Below are 19,392 nucleotides of genomic sequence, written 5' to 3' on the forward strand. Positions count from 1 at the left end.
CAAACACACAAGCCTGTAGTTTATCTCACTGTTACTCCCAGCAAGCCTGAAGCAAATGGAATGAAATCTTTATAGGAGAAGCCAAAAGTGAAAATGTGAGACTGAACCAGAGTTTGGCTTAAGACCCCCCCCCAAAAAAAAAAATACTAAAATCAAAAATATAATAGAGAATATATATAACATATATATAGATGATAATTATGATGATGATGAGGTCCCTAGAGGTAAATTTTTTATTATTATTATTATTAGTAGTAGTAGTAGTAGTAGTAGTAGTAGCATTACATAAAATGCCATTGGAACTCTTTGGCTTTTCTAAGTAAGTGTGGTTCCTGATGTAAATATTGGGTTTAAAATATATGTAGGTCAGCCATATCTGTTCTAATCTAAAGGACAACTGATTAGCTGTTCATTCTTGAGAGGGACTAGTTCCTGCAATTTACTTTGTTTACTTTTTGAAAAGTTCTAGAACATCACAGTGAAATCCTGGCTACACCAAACTCAGTGGCAGGCTACCAATGGCTTCAAACATCATTTTGTTCTATTTTTATCATATTCATTGTATTTTCTTACCTTGTACAAATACCCTAAGAATCAGAATTAGTATTAGCATCACCACTAAGTTTCCTGTTCTCAGTGTAAAGTCTTACACTGCCTACTGCTTTTCTAGATAGAGACGGGTATAATTCGGTTAGATTTGTTGAATGAACTGGACAGTATTTTGCAAAAAGTGTAGTCTATTCATACAAAAAAGCAAGATGTTGCAAGCATTGATGTCATCAATGCATCAATGTGTACACAAAAATACCAACTTATTCTGATAATGATTTGATGAAGCTATAATATATATAATTCCTGATACAATATGATATATGATATATATGATACATCTCATATATGATACATTAGAGGGACACTATGAAGCAGAAAAATATCTGGTTATTAAGATGGCACTTTGCTAACAGAAAGAAGTCAGAAAGGTTGATTGTATACTTGCTTGTTTAACTTTGCTGCTGGCACATGCAGCGTTTCCCTGAGCTGTCAAACTTCTTCACTGATTTTCCATTGCAGAGGACACAACTGAAGCTGAAGCCAGAGCCTGATTCATTCTCAGAAATTCAAGAGGATGACAGATTGACATAGCTAAAGCAGAAATAACGCACTTGCATTTTCAGTTTCATGTATGTAGTTGTTTGTTACACTCAACAGAGGCAGCATTACAAAGAAATAAATCTGGGCTTACTACACCTTGCCTGTAAGCACAACAGATATCGTAGAATCATAGGATCATTCAGGTTGTAAAAGACATTTAAGATCATCTAGTCCAACATTTAACCTAGTACTAAAGTCCATCATTAAACTGTGCTACTGAGTTCTACATTTACACTTTTCTTGAAAACCTCCAGGGATCGTGAATCAACCACTTCCTTGGGCAGCCTATTACAATGCTGCACAACCTTGTTAGTAAAGAAATTTCTTCTAATATCCAACCAAAACCTCCCATGATGCAACTTGAGGCCATTTCTCCTTGTCTTATTACATGGTGCTTGGGAGAAGAGCCCAATCCCCACCTCGATAGAGCCTCCTGTAAGGTAACTGAAGAGCACAATAAGGTCTCCCCTGAGACTCCTTTTCTCTAAGCTAAACAACCCCAGTTCCCTCAGCTGCTCCTTGTAGCACTTGTTTTCTAGACCCTTCACCAGCTTTGTTGCTCTTTGGACATACTCCAGGGCCTCGATGTCCTTCTTGTAGGGAGGGTACCAACACTGACCACAGTACTCGAGGTGTGGCCACACCAGAGCTGAGTACAGGAGGATAATCACTTCCCTATTCCTGTTGGCCGCACTGTTCCTGATACAAGTGAGGATGCTATTGTCTTTCTTGGACACTTGAGCACACTGCTGGCTCACATTCAGCTGACTATCAACCAGTACTCCCAGGTCCCTTTCCAACTGGCAGGTTTCTGGCCACTCTTTCCCCAGCCTGTAGCATTGCATGGGGTTGTTGTGCCCCAAGTGCAGGACCCTGCACTTAGCCTTGTTGAACTTCATACAGTTGGCCTCAGTCCATCGGTCCAGCCTATCCAGAACCCTCTGCAGAGCCCTTCTACCCCTGAGCAGATCGATACTCACTCCTAACTTGGTGTCATCTGCAAACTTACTGAAGGTGCACTTGGTCCCTTCATCCAGATCATTGATAAAGATGTTGAAGAGAACTGGCCCCAGTACTGAGTCCTGGGGGACATCACTAGTGCCTGACCTCCAGATGGATTTAGCTCCATTTACCATGACTCTTTGGGCTCAGCCATCCAGCCAGTATTTAACCCAATGAAGCATATACCCATCCAAGTCTTGAGCAGCCAACTTCTTCAGGATAATGCTGTGGGAGATGTTGTCAAAAGCCTTACTGACCACATCCTTTGCTTTTTCCATGTCCACTGGACGTGTCACCTTGCCGTAGAAGGATATCAGGTTTATCAAGTAGGACCTGCCTTTGATAAACCCCTGCTGACAGGGCCCGATCACCCGGTTGTCCTGTAAGTGCTACATGATGGCATGCAAGCTAATCTGCTCCATGAGTTTCCCTGTCACCGAGGTCAAACTGAGAGGCCTGTAGTTTCCTGGATCCTTCTTCCAGCCCTTCTTGTAGATGGGTGTCACATTTGCTAGCCACCAGTCAAACGGGACAACCCAGACAACCAACCCTATACTCTTCTTTGTCAGCTACCTGTTCTATCAGACTCATGAGAGTCATCGAAGGGAGAGAGCATCATGTCATACAGCTCACTTCTGAGTAAAGTATTGGCTTTCCTGTTCTGTAATCTAGAAATTCAGTCCAGAGCACCTGATTTCCCATAGACTGGCTTTGTCATCCTTCAGAGAGTACAGGTAGGTTGTCTGTGAGCATGCATCCTCCAGTCACATCCACTTGGGAATCCCATAACTCTTCAATGTCTCTATGCTGATCTAGCCATAAACTGTCTACTTTCAGCTTAAGGCTAACTTTACAAAAGCATTTATATTTACAGATTTCTCAAAGACAAAAAACTGTGCAGGATATTTCTTCCTCTAACTTATTTACATCTCACTGAGAAAAAGCTCAGAATTTTCAATATTCAGAGAACTTTTTGAGAGCTTAACTATGAACTGTGATTTTTCTCTTGGGACACAGTAATGTTTGCTTTCTCTTTTCCAAAAATGAAATACTGCATTGTCCAAAAATTGCACTGTTTTTCATTGAGAGAATTATAACCTCATTGAGGAAAATATATTCCCCACAAAAAGGAGCTCTATGTTTGCCAGCTCATGGAAAATATCGAGTATGACCTTAAGAACATGGAGTTTGGAATCTCTGCCCTGTGTGTTTTGCCCTATTTTTTTTTTTTTAAGCCTTATGGGCAGCTGATTTCTTGTACTAGGATATATTTAAAGTGTAATTATGGATAATGAAGCCAAGAGATTTTTTTCAATTCACATCAATACAGCCAGGACTGACTTTCTCACGTTAGTTTATTAATTTATGAGATGAGTTGAAAAGCCCAGACACTTGAATACGTAACATACATAATAGAAAAGCTGCTTTTTAAACATTTTTAATTGAAATCTATTGAGATATTTCATATGTGGATAACAACGTACAGCTCATTGCAGATTATTTTTGAATCTTGCTTACCATTGTCCTTGAATCATTTAACAACCTTTTTATGTTTTTGTTTGTTTGTTTGTTTGTTTTAGACAAATTCAATAAAGTACAGAAGAATTGGTACAGCATGAAACTGCTACTGTCACTAGCATTGTATGCCAATTTATCAAGATGAGATCCAATTAAACAGGTCTACTGCATGTCTTGGTTCTGCAGCTCATTATAGTGCACCCATTTTTGGATAGAAATGAATCATTAAATCAGTGGTCAATGTTTTTGAAAGAATAGTTTCTACGTTCTTCAAAGATAAGCATAAAAATGAACATCTGTTTAGTGTAATATTGGTACAATAAATTAAGGCATAAATTGCAAAGATATCTTCTACTAATGAACAAATGCCTTTATCTTCGAAGAAGCTGACCTTTCCATTTGTATTGTACACAGTTAAGAGGTCAGTTGTGAAAACTTTATCTAACATTTGTTAGTGATAACAGAAAAATCTATATTTTAGCAACTTGCTTTTCAAGTTCTGTGGCTTCTTTCCATCTTTTTAAGTATAAAACTGATTGACTGACTGTTTTAGAAGAGTCTGCAGAGAAGGGAGAGGAGGTAGAAGAGGGAAAGGAAGGGGAAAGGTAATGAGGAAAGGAAGGGAAGGAGGAAAAAGGAAAGAGGAAAGAAGATGATTAATATCCAGGAGAGCTGACGTCATTGCAGTGCCACTCTCTATCATCTTTGAAGAGTGATAGTAATAGGGGAAGGCCCCTGATGAGAATGTTCCTGATGACTGGGAAAAGGCAAATATTGCCATCTTCAGAAGGGCAAGAAGGAAGGCCTGGTGAAATGCAGGCTGGTCATCCTCACTTTCATCCCAGGGAAATTTATGAAGTGACTCCTCCTGGAAGGCATGTCCAGACGCATAAAGAACAAGAAGGTGACAGGGAACAGTCATCACAGATGTGCCAAGGATAAAGTTGTTCCAGACCAGCATGAGAGCCTTTCATGATGACTGGATGTTAGGGTCAGGGTAGAGTACCTGAAATTCAATGGCATCCTTGAAGCTGAATTAGGAAAATACAGAATGAATCAGCATTATGCAAGGTGACTGAAAATCTGACCTGTGAATAGAAGTCACGGTCCTAAGTCTAACTGGCCATTTGTTAAAAGTGGTGTCTCTCAAAAGCCAAAACACACACACACACACACACACAAGAAAAAAAAAAAAAGGCAGAGGAAAGTGGGTTTGTCCATTTGGAGAACAGAAGGTGAAAAGAGAGTTTTACTACTGTCTTTAACTCCCTAAGAGGTTCTATAAAGAAGGTGAAACAAGACTTACAGGTGCAACGTGAAAGGATGAGAAAAACAGTCACAAGCTGCAGCAACAAAGTTCTTTAAAAGATATTAAAAATTAAAAATGTTAATCATTACAAACAGTAGGAGCATTGGAAAAAAGGTGTCCATGAAGATTATAGAATCTCCATCACTGGACATTTTCTAAACTCAGAAAGACATGCCCTGAGCAGCCTGACCTAGCTTCAAAGTTAGGCCTGCCTTCAGCAGGTGTTTGAATTAGAGGACCTTAGAAATCTTTTCAACTCCAAGTCATAAAATGAACCTAATCCCATGTCCCAATAACTGTTCTGGCATGTCAAGGTCATTCTTGAAGGTTGTGCATACTTAGTCTACCATCAGACACTTGTGATTTTTGGCCATGCCTCCATATGTGAACCTGGTGAGCAAATGTCTTATTCTTAAATCAGTCTTTGATTTTATGTTGGTATACCAAGAAATGTTAAGAACAGCAGATGTGAATAAACATGTTATATGTAACTTCTGACATTAAATATGCCCAACACTGTTAGAAATATAAATATAAATTAATCTGTTGTTTTGTGATGTGCAACAAGATGCCATACTTTTTTTACAGCTTTTGAGTTTATCATCATTTGATAAGGTATTGGAGACCTGTATTAAGAAAGCATGAACATAGCAGTATTAATAATAGTTATACAAAGTGTTTTTGAATCTCAGCTTTGATGATAATTGCTTCTTTGGGGTACTGTTTCTTTGAATCAGAGTTAATACCATTTCTACTGAAAACTAACCCTGATGGCTATCAGTTGGTGTACAACTATACAGAGTAGTGCAGAGATTAATATTTTACATGGAGAACAAAGCTCAAATATAAGTACTAAGCAGTAATTCTTTAAATCTTTGTTGGAGGATGTTTAGGGTATGTGCATCTCAGAATCCCCTAGGGATTGGTGTGACATTGGTGTTTATTATGATGTAGAGTCAGAGAAAGGAGGTGGTGGAGTTACTTCCCCTGGGGGTATTTAAGGAAAGGTTGGACGTGGTACTTAAGGACATGGTTTAGTGCGTAATATTGGGGGGGGGGGGGGGGGGGGGGGGGGCGCGGTGCAAAAAGAAGAGGATGATGACTAGATGATCTTGGAGGTCTTTTCCAACCTTAATAATTCTATGATTCTGTGATTCTAATATCAGGAAAACCTTTTTGATGGGCTAAAGCTCATTAATATAGAAAAAAAATCTCAAAACTGTTAACTAAAGAAGGCATAATATGCAAGCTATTAATCAAAAATATAAAAATATACCCAACTTTTTTTTTTTTTTTTTTACATGCTACAGTATGTCAGAGTGGGAACAAACACGTTTTAAAATGGCAGTTTAGAAAATAGCCTTCGACTATTGCCCTTACATATTCCAAGATAAACACTTATATTCTCTTTACTACCATTTTAAAAACAAAGTTTGCTTTATTTTTCCCCCGTAATTCTCTGTTTCCTTCCTTTGCTTGAACTGTAAGGTTTTAAGTGCAAGAGCAAAAAAGGTGAGTTTAATCCTCTCCTAATCCTGCTGAAAATCAAGAATACTCTTACTGAAAACAGATATAAACATAGTCTACGTGAGAAGACAAGACAGGACAATACTATGTATTTCAAATACTTCTATCATGATTTTAAAATTATTAAAAAGGCCTTTAAATGAAGTATGCAATTCATTGATCCCTGCCATTTTCACCCTGAAGTATGCAGAGGCTTTTGAAGAGAAACCCTGTAACCCAGCAGTTAGTTTTCTCTGCTTTAAAAGGTTTGAATTACTGCTCTTGCATGAAAGATGCAAACCCTTCCCAGAGTAAAGGCAGGATGAGAATGTTGGAGGGAGTGGGATTCTCCTTCACTAGTATTTAAGCCATGGCACCATACGAAAGTAAATAAGATCATTTTAATGAAACATTGTTAAGTGTGCTAACGAGAGGAAGAGGAGAGTAAGTTGTCCCTCCTGATTATGAAGGTAAGTCAGACACAGATACAGTGGAAAAAGTGGTTCCATTGTCCATCTCCAAACTGTGGTGATCAAACACCAGGCTGATTCATATGTACCCTACTCAGGCCCGATCATATGAGTTAATACCCTTTATACAGCTGTTTTCACCTTCTAGTTTCTTCATCTTTACCACCCCCATCCACTCCAAAATTAGCCAGCTAGTCCTATTTACACTTTCCCCAAGGGTCTCAGTTTTGATGACTTTATACACTTATTTGCTATTCATGATGTGGTTGCCCTAGTAAATTCTACTTTGCTCAGCATTTCTGAAAGGTAATACCTCTCTTTATGTACAGTTTTTCACTTTTTCCATTTCTCATGTTGCTGTCATCTTAGTTTAGCCACTAGTCAGGGTTGGCCAGCTACATACACATTACTACTACTTTGCTATTTGTAACGTGTATTTTCTGTCTGTTCCCTTCTTAGTGTAGCCAAAGTACAGGATGGACCATTTGTCAGAATACTGAATACAAGGAGGAGCCCATAAATGTTGTCCATTTATTTGGCATTCAATCTTACCTAGATGAAATGATAAAACACTGGTTCCTAAAAGCTGGGACCAGAACATGCGGTGCTATTGTCACAAAACAAAACAAAACAAAACAAAACAAAACAAAAAAAAGAAAAATCTACCTACTGGTATTTGACTGAGTTTTACAAGGAGAAAACTAAATGACACAAGAAATTTGCAGATGAAAGTTTTTGAAGAACCCTCTTATCAGCTCAGTATCTTTCTCTGAGGTCATTAACTCTTCTTATTCTCTCTTACACTCCTCTGTACCTATCTGAAATATCTTAGTGCCATAAAACTAGCAGCTGGTTGATACAACTCCTAGAGGAACCTCTGAACCCTGTTTTTCAATTGACCTAAAAATCACAGGTTCCCTTTGAGAGCCACTGTGCTGAAGCATCAATGTTCTTTACATGCACTGCCACTAGGCGGCATCCTCCAAATGGGACCCTTCTCTCCCACTTTAGTTTGTAACTCCATCAAAATTCTCCAGAAGAAAAAAATGCTATTCAGTCAGAAACTGGAAGCATTCTATTGTCCCTATTATCACCACAGAGATACAGAAAAAGGAACCTTTCTAGTGTTTATGGTTCTTGTGTTTCAAAGTAACTTAAAAGATACGAACCAGCAATGAGCTTAAGAAACAATGCATTTTATTGCTGGTAAGAGCTCTCTGAACTGCCATTCCATAGTGGTAACAGTTTTTTTTTTCCTCTTGTTTTTAATCCTCACAGTTTTCAAGAAGGAGGATGATATTATTTATTGACGAGTACCTACTGAGTAAGGGACTACTGACAGAGCAGAATTCACAGTCTATGAGCAAATGGTATTAAGCAATTAAATTGTATTTTTACTTTAAGTGATTATGCTAGAGTTTGCAAATAAGATAACATTAAGTGACTAGGAGAAAAAAGACAGGCCTTTCATTTACTTCCACTGATGGTCATAAATGAAAAGGTATAAAAATAAGCACAGTCATTTTTTTCAGGTAGTATTTTCTTTAATGCCCCAGGCCTTCACAGGGCCAAATTCTTCTCTGTACACTAGTTGCTGACACTCTTTCTAGCTGTTGGACAAAGCTTCAGATTGGCTAAATGTAGTTCCATTGGTTCCAGAGGAGACACAATGATTTATAACCATTGAAATCCAGCATTGTGTGTTTGTAAAGGGCATAAATCAGAGAAGGAGTTGATCCATTGATTTTCTTCCCAGTTCCTTGTCTACGTCTTGTGCTTTACAGTGCTTTCCATTTTCTCATCAGTTCTTACATATATTCTTTTCAGCAATTTTAGTCACTCCTTTCCAGTGGTATAACAACTTCCAAACAAGTACACCTTTAAACAATTAATTTACCATTCTCTTTATAATAAAAGAAATAATGAATAATAAATTTAAATAATGAAGAGTCAGAAATGCTGATTGGAGCTCACTGTACAAGAAGTTAAATCTATGTTGACTATTACGTTCTGGAGAGCAGTACTGTAATTTAAATATGTAGAGATTAAATAATATAATCTGTAACAATTCTGAAGCTCTAAATAATGATTACAGATTTTATGAGTCTTTAGCTGGACTCAATTTTTATTTCTAATCTGGATGAATTACCTGCCATCTCTATATATCTGGTCATTAGTGGAGATTTATACAGATAAAATGGTGATTTATTATGGTTCTTAAGATCTCTAGGTGTAGTTTATGCCCTGATTTCAGGCATGAATGGTGTCAGTGATTTGCTTGAACTGAATAATTTGTCAAAGAAACAAAGCAAAGATTGACAAACTGGGTGCTGTATTGTGAATAAATTAATCTGCTAATGATAGATCAGAAAAAGTCTCTATTAAACATTCTTTCTGTTATAAAACAATATATAAATTCAATAAATAATATGGAAGATGTTATTCAACACATTCGAAAATAAATCATATCTATCAGCAAACTAGTGTTGAACTTGTTTGTGTATTGCTGCACATTACTATTAAATCCATGAAATCCTGATCTGCATTTAAGCTGTGATAGATTAATTTCTTCAGTCAATCACAGAGTCATGTCTTCAGTGATTTTGGCTTGCATCAGTGTTTAACATCTTTAACTTCTCTTTGCACAAAACAGTCAATGAAATGTGGTCCAATCCTATGTTACATAATCAAACAAAATTTCTGTGAACATCAAATATTTACACTGCCTAGAAAAAGACTGCAGATTTGATTCACCAATTTATAAAGGGATTTTATAAGTTCTGTCATAATATTGTAAAAACAGTCACTTGCCTCAAGAGAAGAAATTTTGCATATTTATACCTTCACAGAAAAAGCCTTAGTACCGACTGTTTTACACTAATATGTTCTTCTAATTTCCTCTGAAAAATTTACTTGCTTAAAGGTATATATTGCTGATTTAACTTGATGTTTTAGAATAAAAATGCAATGTTCTACAATTCTTGGTCATCCAGTAAATGAGGGTACCATTTAACAAGTTTGATTTCTTTTTTGTATAAATATTTTCATGCTTGTTTGATACCTCCTGTAGTTTAAAACATTTTTAACCTAGTTTCACAACTAGTAAATGCAGTGAAGATGTGGCACCACAAGCTTCACTTTGTGCCAGTAATAAGAGAAAGTATCCACAGTACTGTTTCTCTGATCTGTTGAATTCTTTGATGCAGAAGTCCTCAGCTGCTTTAATTGCTAGCTAAAGGAACTTGGAATGTGTTTCCAAATGCCACATCCAGACCTTCACTGTTTTATACAGTGAGACAAACAGAGTCAAAGCATCCTCAGATGAGTGTATCACAAATTTGGATGCTTAGTGTACATGGCTTTGTTCATGGCCACTTAAATTCCTTGCTTATGATAATGAACAAGGGTTGGTGATTCTAATGCTGAGGTGTGAATGTTGCCAAAACATCATTTTGACCCAGGTAAGTGGCACAATTCAGTAAAATAACAGATCTTAAAATACAAGTACTGGAAAATCTATCTTTTTTTTCTGGTCCCAGACCAGTTGTTTCCTTGGCCTAATTTTCACTTCATCCTTACATTTTGCTAATATTGCTAGTAGATTTTGCTACTATTTAAAGCACTGCTACTTTGCACTCAACCATTCCATGACTGTTGAATGGAACAGTCATTAAAATGGAGGTCATCCTGCATATCAGTAGGGACCATATTAAGATACAGTTGGATATGCTTCCTTCCTATTTACAGTGGCTTATTTCATTACAAAAAATACTATAGAAACATAATTTAAAAGGTATAATGGGACATATTACAGTAACATCTCACTGTGCTTAAAACAACTTGTTGCCCCAAACAGCAGATGGGGATGAGGAATGGGGGTTGCGTCAGTTCGTAATGGTTTGTCTCTGCTGCTCCTTCCTCCTCACACTTTTCACCTGTTCCAGCATGGGTCTCCCATGGGCTCCAGTTCCTTCCAGATAACCTGCTTCTGAATAGGCTCTCCATGGGATGAATTTCATAGTAATCAAAGTACATGTTTTGTAATCTCTACATTCTTCACATCCACTGTATATCAGATACATATTACTATGAATAAGGAATTCATCTTAAAATTTCTTAGTAATATCTAAATTTATTTTCAATGCACATTTGAATAAATAAGATGCATTGCCTTGTCTGCTTTTACACCAATATTTGCAAGTGGAATACATTAGTAATGCAAAAAGAAATATTTAATTTTAATATTTCATTTTCTGTTGTGCTACTAGTTGTAGCATCGTTAATGACATTCAGGCTACTTCAGACAATTATTTTTTTATATTACTACTGAGTTAAAAATCATACATGAATACATAATCAATAATAGACATGTTCCTTATGCCTATATCTAATTGATGATTGTGCAGAATTGTGTAGTTGACAAAGTCCAGCTCCTTCCTCTGCATCCATGTAATATTTCATTTTAATTAAATCTCTTTGAAAAGCTGCAGAGCTAAAACTCATAACTCTCACTTGAGTGTTTTAGATGAATCAGGCCTGTTATGATATAGTGTGCACCCACGCGCTCACATACTTCTTAGCTATCTTCACAGGACAGCAAAAATTAAATGAAAAGAGAAAAGAGAAAAATAGAAAGGAAGAAAACAACTTTAATTTCAGTTTTGTTTGAGAAAACAAAACTAAAACACCTTTTCCCTACTTCCCCCTTCACTCCAGGCTCAACTTCACTCCTTCATTCCCAATTCTTTTATCTCGTTGTTGCCCCAAGAAAAACAGAAGGACAAGGTATGGGGGTTGTGGTCAGTTCATAATGGTTTGCCTCTGCTGCTCCTTCCTCCTCACACTTTTCCCCTGTTCCAGCATGGGTCTCCCATGGGCTCCAGTTCCTGGCAGATAACCTGCTCCTGAATGGGCTCTCCATGGGCTGAAGCTTCCTTCAGGCCATATCCATCTGCTTCCAACACCTTAACGTGTAAACATTTATAAAAAGATACATAGCTCCCTGTGAAATAAGTAGTGACATAAAGATGTACCAGAAAGTTTGTTCGCTTTTCATTCTCATTTGTTTAAGTTTTAGTTCTACATGTTAAGTACAGATTTTACTTGTTAAAGCTGCATGTTCAAAGTGAAAGTGAAAGTGAATGCTGTCAGAAAGTGAAATATAAATTAGCAAACCTGTTCGTTCACTTAGGCGAGAGGAAGATAAAACGTGATGTTCACTGTCCAAATTCTTGCTAATGAATGGTCTCTAGGCTAAGAATCATTTGGTGAGTGAAAAGTATGTACTTTTAAGAGCTTGATACATTTAGGAATGAATGACAATATATCTCAGATACTGTATTAATATTGTATTAATACTTCCCCAGTTTTATTAGAAATCTGATAAAAAGAAAATATTTTTGTATGTTCTTATTAACATTTTCCTTGCCCTTTTTTTAAATCTTAACAAAATAATTGTTTATGATGAATAACCACATGTATTCCACCTTTTAAAACAAATAAGCAAATATTGCAGTCAGGTGAATCATCTATTAACTTCAAAGCAAGTAATAATGAAATTAAACCAATAGCGTGATTTTAGTCATCACAAAGTCAATGGTACAGAAGAGTGATAATTAAGCAGACACTCTTGGATGATCATGGTTAACATTCAATAGACTAAGTCCAGCCTAGAATCTTAGTAAAGCCTATATATCACCAGCTTTTTTGGGGTTGCTAGGTGTTATAAGAAGTTATAACAGAATTGTGAAGTTCCAACACATACAATACCATGTTCAAATTTTGAACTAAGTTAATAATTGATACCATGTTTCCTCAGCTGATGACAATTTTCTTCTCTTTTTCTCTTATAAATGATTTTGGTATTGCTGATGTAGAAATAAATATTTTAAATTCATAATTAGCCACATTTGAACTGCATATTTTTATGAGCCTAATAAAAATATAATCTGCAAATGTGTTCTGAAGAGATGGAAGTTGGTTGAGTAGTTTATTATTTATTGCTACAGTTAACTCAGGGTCATACATTTCAAAGGAACACAAAAAATATGAACTTTCTGAATGAGTTTTGACAGGATTTGTAGGTGTTTACAACATGTCTATTAGCTTCTTCGGTAAGATTTATAATTTCATATTTATCAATCATTTTTACTTCTGAAAGATGCATAGTAATGTTACAAATGTGTATCCAACGTGTGTGTGTGTGCGTGTGAATGCTAAAAGAGGTATGGGATGAGTGCTAATTGATTAGAATTTCTAGTAATTTTTACTAGAGTGGAACTGCTTGTGAAGAATTTGATGAACTATGACACAGCACCATAAGATAGACATTACCCAACAGCAGTTTTGGTCTGAGAAAGCAGTTTTTGGTCTGTGATAATTGCTTTTCACCTTCTTAGTGTTTAGATCATCGTATCATAATATTTTCATTGTTCCTCTCTTACTGTCCAGTAAACTACCCTTGAGATACAAAATTTTACGCACTGACATGTAAACTCTTTAATATTTCAGATGTAGATTCTTTTTCTTTCTTTCTTTTTCTTTCTTTCTTTCTTTCTTTTTCTTTCTTTCTTTCTTTTCTTTCTTTTCTTTCCTTCTTTTTCTTTCTTTCTTTTTCTTTCTTTCTTTCTTTCTTTCTTTCTTTCTTTCTTTCTTTCTTTTTCTTTTTCTTTCTTTTTTCTTTCTTTCTTTTTTCTTTCCTTCCTTCCTTCCTTCCTTCCTTCCTTCCTTCCCTCCTTCCTTCCCTCCTTCCTTCCCTCCTTCCTTCCCTCCTTCCTTCCTTTCCTTTCCTTTCCTTTCCTTTCCTTTCCTTTCCTTTCCTTTCCTTTCCTTTCCTTTTCCTTTCCTTTCCTTTCCTTTCCTTTCCTTTCCTTTCCTTTCCTTTCCTTTCCTTTCCTTTCCTTTCCTTTCCTTTCCTTTCCTTTCCTTTCCTTTCCTTTCCTTTCCTTTCCTTTCCTTTCCTTTCCTTTTTCTTCTTTCCTTCCTTCTTTACTTTTCTTTCCTTCCTTCTTTCTTTTCTTTCTTTTCTTTCCTTCTTTTCTTTCCTTTTCTTTCCTTCCTTCTTTCCTTCCTTCTTTCCTTCTTAAATATTTCAGTCTATGCATGTTTTAATCACTATAGAAATTCAGGAAGAGTATGTACAAAAACTTTTGCAATTGAATTAGACCTCTTGAGACTCAGCTTTCCAGTGTATAAGAGACTTATGATTAAGAAACAGCGCTACAGGCTGGGAGATGAGTGGTTGGAAAGCTGCCTGGCCGAGAAGGACCTGGGAATACTGGTTGACAGGCAGCTGAATATGAGCCAGCAGTGTGCTCAGGTGGCCAAGAAGGCCAACAGCATCCTGGCTTGTATAAGAAGCAGCGTGGCCAGCAGGTCTAGGGAGGTGATTGTCCCCCTGTACTTGGCTCTGGTGAGGCCGCACCTCGAGTACTGTGTTCAGTTTTGGGCCCCTCGCTACAAGAAGGACATGGAGGTGCTCGAGAGAGTCCAGAGAAGGGCAACAAAGCTGGTGTGGGGTCTGGAGAACAAGTCTTAGGAGGAGCAGCTGAGGGAGCTGGGGTTGTTTAGCCTGGAGAAGAGGAGTCTCAGGGGAGACCTCATCGCTCTCTGTAGGTACCTTAAAGGAGGCTGTAGCGAGCTGGGTGTTGGTCTATTCTCCCACGTGCCTGGTGGCAGGACGAGGGGGAATGGGCTAAAGTTGCACCAGGGGAGGTTTAGGTTGGATATTAGGAAGAACTTCTTTACTGAAAGGGTTGTTAGGCATTGGAACGGACTGCCCAGGGAAGTGGTTGAGTCGCCATCCCTGGAGGTCTTTAAAAGATGTTTAGATGTAGTCCTTAGTGATATGGTTTAGTGGAGGTCTTGTTAGTGTTAGGACAGAGGTTGGACTAGATGATCTTGGAGGTCTCTTCCAACCTAGACGATTCCGTGATTCTGTGAAGAACTGGATATATTTATAAACTCAAATAGGACAAAGCTACTTTAATTTCTTCTGATGTCAATTTCAGGTTGTCACGACAACAAAGCCTTAGCTGTCCTTAGGAACTATCATGATTGTAGAAAGACCTCGATATCCAGTTGATAGAAGGAATAGCTAGAGCATGAGAATATAATAAGAACCGCAGTGAGTTAAATCTAAGGTCTACCTATTCCAATATTTGCTAGTAGCAGATACTTAGAAAAGCAAATATGAACAATGCAATACTATGGTCATATGTCCCCAAAATACTCAACTTCACTTGCTATGATGTAAAGTTCAGCAGCGCTTTGGGCTACAGATGGCTCGTTGGTATTTAAAAATCATTGGCAGAGCTTTCCTTACATGCATTTTCCTAGTTCTTTTTGAACTCATGTAATCATTTGTCCTCTATAGAATAGCATCCTGTGGTAAAGAACTTAGCTGTGTAGAAGTTTTTGATTTGTCTATGACCTGCTAGTTTCACTGAAGTTCCTTGCTTTGTACTGCAAGAGACTGCCGCTGAAGCTGGTTTCCTCAACCCCCTCCTGTTTCTAAATGCTGCTACTGAGATCTGTCTCCATTTTCTTTTCTTCAGACGGAAGACTCCTTGTCTCTAACTGCAGTTGTCCTTCCTGTTCCCTGTACCTTTCCTCTTTCTCTTATGGCCTTTCTGTTTCAAACAGAAGGTTCATGGTACGATCTTTCAATGAATTTATATAATGGCATAGAGGTTGTTTTGTCTAGTTTCCTTTTCCTTTTCTAATTGTTCCTAACATTTAATTTGCTGATTTTTTTTTTGACTGTGACAATTTTTTTTTTTTTTTTTTTGACTGAGCTTGTGTTTTCACAGAACTGCTTTTATAAACCCACAATTTTATTTCTTATGGAAAAAAACTAGTTCAAGACCCATAATTATGTACACAATAGCAGTAAATTTAATATTATTTTGCACATATTACATTTATTTATATTTTTTATATTTAATTGTAGCTATCATTTTACCACCTATGCAACCTTTCCACAACTATGCAATGATCCCTCATTCATACCTGTGGTGGTTTTACTTGGATGGGCAGCCGAGCTCTACCGCAGTCACTTTCTCGCTCCCTGTCCTCAAAGCGAAAGGGGGAAAATATACAACACAAAGGGCTCAAGGTTTGAGATAAGGATGATTTAATTAAAGGGAAAATGAAGAGGGAAAACAAACAAACAAACAAACAAAAAAAGCAACAAGCAAAGGCCATGCAGAAGCACAGAAAGAGAAGAGAAATTACTCTCTACTTCCCATCAATGAGTGATGTTAAGACACTTCCTGGGAAGCAGGGCCACAATACACATAGCAGTAGTTTGGGAAGATAGACATTTTCATAACAAGAGCCCCCCCTCTCCTTCCTCTTTCCCACCTTTTATTGCTCAGTGTAACATCATATGGTATGGAATATCCCTTTGGTTGGTTTAGGTCAACTGCCCTAGTGATGTCCCCTCCTCATCTCTTGCCAACCTCTCTTGGGGGGTTGGATGGAGTCCTGATGCTGTGCCAGCACTGCTCAGCAGCAGACAAAACACTAGTGTGACACCAATGCTGTTCTAGCTACAAGTGCAGAGCACAGCACAGTATAGGCTGCTGCAGGGAAAGTTAACTCCATCCCAGCCAGACCCAGAACAATACCACACTGACTGTCTTAGTGTCATCAGCAGATATTGTCTGCTCATATTGTATTGTTTTCCAGATAGCTTAAATATTTTTGTAAAAATAGGAGGGAAGAGTTAGAATTTATTTGGGCGGTTTCTTCATGGAATAGGGTGTGTTGTTGTAACACAGTAGTTAATGTGTTTTATGAGTTATTCTTTTCCTTTCTTCTTGTGAATTGTCTTGTAGCATCAGAAACAAACTAAATCCTCCATCTTAACGTCAATATCAAAGTCCTAATAACTTAGCAAGGTGTAAATGAGTTCAAGTCATTCAGTCATCCTGGACATCATCTGCATCAGGCATCAAGTCTGGGCACAGTGCTCACTAGATTGATGCCTCAAGGACTTCTGCCAAGAGAAGTGCCTTAGCAGAGTTATCCTGCTCATCCTGGTGGGTTTGGGGTGGCAGAGAAGGCTTCCAGGAAGGTTTCCTACAATCAGTTGCACATAGACTGGCACAGGTCCAATTTTTCTATTAGCTGAAAGGTGAGCTGATTGTAAGCAACTGCTCACCATTTTCCTATTTAGCAGAAAAGCATACCTGGTTGCAAGGGAAATGAAATGTTTCTGCTTACCCAGACTGTTGAGGAAATTCTCATACTCTACTCCAGATGCTTTAACTTTTCTGTAATTTCAACCCTGTAAACAGAGTTTGGAAAGTATTTTGATCTCATTTGGGATGAAAGATACTCAGCTAAAGGCAGTAACACTACCATTCTTTTAATGGTTACCTTGAAGTAAATAAAAGAAATTCTGAAAAGAATGATCAAGGGTCTGAAACTATGGGGAAAGAATGAAGAACCCTATCATATATATATATATATATATATGATATATATATATATGTGTGTGTGTGTGTAATTGAAAGACATCATATGAGCCACAAAGTGCTATATATCAGGTGTAGGTTGAGGAAAAATAGTATTGCCTTGAATCCAAAAGTGAAATTTAGACCCTATCTTTTATTGACATGTAAGCAATCAGTAAACATGAAATACGGAGCAGTTCTACACCTTACCTCCTCTCTCTTTATCATATTTCTTGGTTTATTGCTTACTGTCAGTTTCTCAGACTGTTCTTTTGACATTTTAAATGTGTCATTTTTTCGATAGTAAGTCTCTCTCACTTGCTGCTTCTTTCTTTTTTTTTCTTTTTTTTTTTTTTTTGATGAGCCTGTATTTTCTATACTCTTGAAAATGTCTTACTTCAAAATGCTATTGTTCTTACATGTCCTACAAACATTTTCGTGCTACACAGAAATGACTGTACATGGTTAAGTAACAAACATATCCATTCTATTTCTATTTATTTATATTTCCTCTCACTGATAATCTGCCTTGTCAATTAAATTGAAGTATTTGAACAACTTAACAATTTTTATCTCCTTACCTGAGTAGTTAGTAACATGCTGGAAAAAAGAGATATTTCTATATCTCAGAGGATAAATGCTGACATGCATTATATCTGGTGGTTTCCTTTTAGTTAAATCATACAAAAATATAATATGCCTTATTATATGGGGATACAACACATCTACAAACCTCTGTACACAGAAAATTGCTGGGCTCAGAAGGAACTTAAATGGCCTTGAAATCTTTTGCTTCTAGCTAACCTAGAGCATGCAGTGCCGGAAATCTGTAGGTATACTGGTAATGTCCCAAAACTGTTTATATTTTTCTCTGTTTTCAAAGCTTCGAGATAGAGCAGTCTCTCACCTCAAAATAATCACTCAGCTTTTTGAGATTGCTTGAGATTTTCAAGTATCTTTGCTTGGCAGACTGAGAAGAAAATTTACAAATACTTGAGCTAGGTACCACTGGCTAAAATTCTGGCTTAACTGTATAAGGTAGGTATTTGACTGAGACTAGAAATTCATCTGCATTTACAAGCTCCTTCCAACTTATTAAAATGATTAATTCTTGCAGATACAACGGTTTTCCCATTCCACTAAAGGCCATTTTGCTTTACGCTGCAGCTATAGAAACCAATTTTTTGGAACCATGGAGGACACTATATCTCTTCAGTATTTACAAGATCACATCTTTTTCCCTCAAACTCTCATTAGTATATTTTTGCAATGTCAATTTCTCAAATTTCAGTATTTTCCTGCTTTATATGCAATATAAACAAAGTGAGTCAGAAACTTCTTCCAGAGAGAAAGTGTTAGTTGACCACTCTATGGAAGAAAAGTGGGGAAAGAATGACATAACCAATGTTGCTTTCATCATAGATAGTGTTGACAGTGCTTCCTTCCATGGAATAACGCCTCATACTCTACGCAGCTTGTCACTGATTCTTATTTCCAGTTACAGATAGAAAAGATAGTTTTAAATCTACAAATAGCTTTAAAAAAAAAAATTAATATTAGTTTAGTCAACTGTATTTGATTCTATATCTCTGAAGTCAATAGGAATTTGGTTATTGCTTTTGCTCTAATAGAATTTGCCCTTAGAACTAATGTCTCACCTGTCATCACTTTGCCTTTTATGAAAACATGTATTCAAAATTAAATTAGTACTCTGCATTTCTTTTTCAACCAAAATCATTTTAAATTAGGTTTGTTGGAATAATAAAGATCAAATATTATGCTACAAAATAAGAGAGAGATAAAAACTACAGACCAAATTTTTAACGTGACATTTAGGCCTCAACTTTTTATAGCACATTTTCATCAAGTTTTCATGGTAGAGAAAGTCAATTTGGTGACTTCTTCACATATACTTTACCAGGTTCATCATCTGGTATCTCTATCATAGTACAAACTTTCCGTTGGGCAACCAGTA

The sequence above is a fragment of the Cygnus olor genome, chromosome 1 (assembly GCF_009769625.2).
Source record: "Cygnus olor isolate bCygOlo1 chromosome 1, bCygOlo1.pri.v2, whole genome shotgun sequence".
NCBI lineage: Eukaryota > Metazoa > Chordata > Aves > Anseriformes > Anatidae > Cygnus > Cygnus olor.